We start from the raw sequence: 3167 nt of genomic DNA on the forward strand, positions 1-3167 counted from the left end.
GCAGGAGGCACTTGGCACACAATTGAACTTCAAGATGACTTTCCACCCTCGCATGGATGGACAGTCGAAAGGACAATCCAAACATCAAGACATGCTTCGCATGAGTGTTTTTGTTTTTGGAGGTCAATGGGTTGAGCAGTTAGCTTTGGTGGAGTTTGCCTACAACAACAGTTACCACTCCAGCATAGGGATGGCACCCTATGAGGCATTATATGGAAGAAAGTGTAGGTCTCCTCTGTGTTGGACAGAAATGGGGGAAGCGAAGGTGCATGATGTAGACCTAGTGCAGTACACTTCAGAGGTAGTTCCTTTAATCAGGGAACGACCGAGGACAGCTTTCGATGAAGCGTAAGAGTTATGCAGACCCCAGACGGAGGGATGTGGAGTTTGCAGTGGGCGACTATGTATTCCTGAAGGGAGTCATGAGATTTGGAAAGAAGGGCAAGTTGGCACCTCGGTATATCGGACCTTTTGAGGTTACTGATAGAGTTGGAGCAGTTGCCTACCGGTTGGAGCTACCACCCAACCTTTCTCACGTTCATCCCGTGTTTCACATCTCCATGCTCAGGAAATACATTCCCGATCCTTCTCATGTACTGCAGCCGGATGTGATAGAGCTAAAAGAGAACTTGACATTTGAGGAGCAACCTGTAGCCATAGTGGACTACCAAGTAAGACAGCTAAGATCCAAACAGATCCCTATGGTTAAGGTTTTGTGGAGGAGCCAGTCAGTGGAAGAGTGCACCTGGGAGTCAGAACGGGCCATTTTATGGCCGGACTGTTGGCCATTTTACGACCCAACCTATGGGCCGGACCGGCACTAGGACCTGGGCCAGCCTAAAGCCCCCGAGGCCCGTAGTAAGCCTTAACTATTCATTTACCCAACTCTAAGGCCCATTTGGGCCCAATATCAAGAAAACAAACGGACAGAGTCCGGCCATAAAATGGACTTTTCAACGGGGAGTTTTCGACTCACCCGACCTGTAAACATAATAAATACTCAATTGGGGAGCTCAGCTCACCCTCCACATACTCATATCCTCATAAAAATAAATGGGAGCTCAGCTCCCTCATCCAATCCATCAAACATGCATATCATTATACGTTTACAGGTCCAACATGATAATAATATTACAGACCATAATCAAATAAATACTTCTAACACATGCGGAAATTCTAGGAGTAAATAAAATTACACAAATATCGATAAACAACCTGCGAAGGAGAAAAGCAGGTTAACCAAAATAAAATCCTCCTGTAGCCTGAAAAAAATATTGAACAGGAGTGAGCGTTCGACTCAGAGAGTAAAATATCAATTTTAACCATAATCTCTATAACTATCTAAAACTAATGCACCCTGTAGAGTGAAATGCAACATCAACAACATTTTCACATTATAACATCAAAAAGGTAATTTGGAGCACTCACGCACCCTGTAGCATCAATCATAACATATGGGGTGATCCCCTATCTGACTCTCTTAAATCCAACCTGGTGCCAGCGAAGAACTCAAGCCGGACTTTCGCTTAATAAATCAAATCGAGGATCCCAGCGAAGAACTCAAGCCATGACTACCCCTCGAAGGATCGGGTCCCAGCGAAGAACTCAAGCCGTGACTACCCGTCCTATCCATAGTCCACACCACATCACGCACGCCAACGCACGCACCGCTCCAAATTACCACAACAACATCCATGGCACTTTATGATTATCAATGCAACATAAAACGTGACTATAGTTTAACTACATAAATATATGCATATAAGTGATGCATGGGCATGCTTGAACATATAATAATAGTGAAATTACAATTAAAATTAATATTTTACTCACAGACTTGACGACAATCACTGTGGCGGCTGGGCGGAGGAAGAAGGCTGTCCCGGCTCACCTGACAATTATATTACAATTATTTAATACAAATAACCCAATACAAATCAAGAAAAGACCCAATACGTCCTAAGTCGTGCAGAAAATCGTGAGCCTCCTATACCTAGGACCTACCCAACCTGCAAAAGGGCTCAAAACACACTTCTATATCCACAATTCATATATCCACAACTCAATTACATCACACAGCCCCTCCTAGGCCCACCAAATCAATCATCCATCACAATATGTAAAATTTCAATTTAGTCCTTATAATTGATCATTTTTGCAAAAACTGCTCAAATAAGCTCTAAAAATTATAAAACTCTGCCCCGCGGTCCTTAGAAATATTACTAAGCTATTGCAAAAAGAATCGAAATTTTCTAAGCTACCACGAATATTTTATGGATTTAAGCACTAGAAAATTACGAAAAAGCAAGGTTCGGGTTTACCTTTGCTGATTCCGACTTCGGGAACGCGCTCGGGATGCCTGACAATGGTGGGGTAGCCAAAACCTCGATCCAATTCGGAGACTTTTCCAGAGGCTGGTCCATACGCCGGAAATTCACAGATCCGGACAACTGTCGAATTTCCGCGAATTGAGGATACCTACACGAAGTCCAATAATAATATATAAAAAATCAGGGGTGTTACATTCTTCCCCTTACGTAAAATTCGTCCTCGAATTTTACACAAAGCGAATAAAGTACATGATTACACATTGAGCAGATAAGGATACTTGCTACGCATGTCCCGCTCGACTCCAGTGCACTCTTCCATCGATCGCTCCTCCACAAAACCTTAACCATAGGGATCTGTTTTGATCTTAGTGTCTCACTTGGTAGTCCACTATGGCTACAGGTTGCTCCTCAAATGTCAAGTTCTATTACATCCGACTGTAGTACATGAGAAGGATCGGGAATGTATTTCCTGAGCATAGAGATGTGAAACACGGAATGAACGTGAGAAAGGTTGGGTGGTAGCTCCAACCGGTAAGCAACTGCTCCAACTCTATCAGTAACCTCAAAAGGTCCAATATACCGAGGTGCCAACTTGCCATTCTTTTCAAATCTCATGACTCCCTTCATTGGATAAATCTTCAGGAATACATAGTCGCCCACTGCAAACTCCACATCCCTCCGTCTGGGGTCTGCATAACTCTTACGCCTCGAAAAGTTGTTTTGGTCATTCCTCGATTAAAGGAACTATCTCGAAGTGTCTTGCACTAGGTCTACATCATGCACCTTCGCTTCCCCCATTTTCATCCAACACAGAGGAGACCTACACTTTCTTCCATA

At 43.5% G+C, this 3167-nt stretch overlaps 1 long non-coding RNA gene across 1 annotated transcript; it reads right to left on the reverse strand.

Moving 5' to 3' along the window:
• Positions 1–1044: 1044 nt before the first annotated feature.
• LOC131177514 (uncharacterized) lies at positions 1045–2420 on the reverse strand. The gene is made up of 3 exons (XR_009146965.1): positions 2322–2420; positions 1834–1891; positions 1045–1262 (listed from the first exon to the last, which is right to left on the reverse strand). It is a non-coding gene; the product is annotated as an uncharacterized LOC131177514 (long non-coding RNA).
• Between the last annotated feature and the right edge of the window lie 747 nt (positions 2421–3167).

The sequence above is a fragment of the Hevea brasiliensis genome, unplaced genomic scaffold, assembly GCF_030052815.1.
Source record: "Hevea brasiliensis isolate MT/VB/25A 57/8 unplaced genomic scaffold, ASM3005281v1 Scaf527, whole genome shotgun sequence".
NCBI classification, from domain to species: domain Eukaryota; kingdom Viridiplantae; phylum Streptophyta; class Magnoliopsida; order Malpighiales; family Euphorbiaceae; genus Hevea; species Hevea brasiliensis.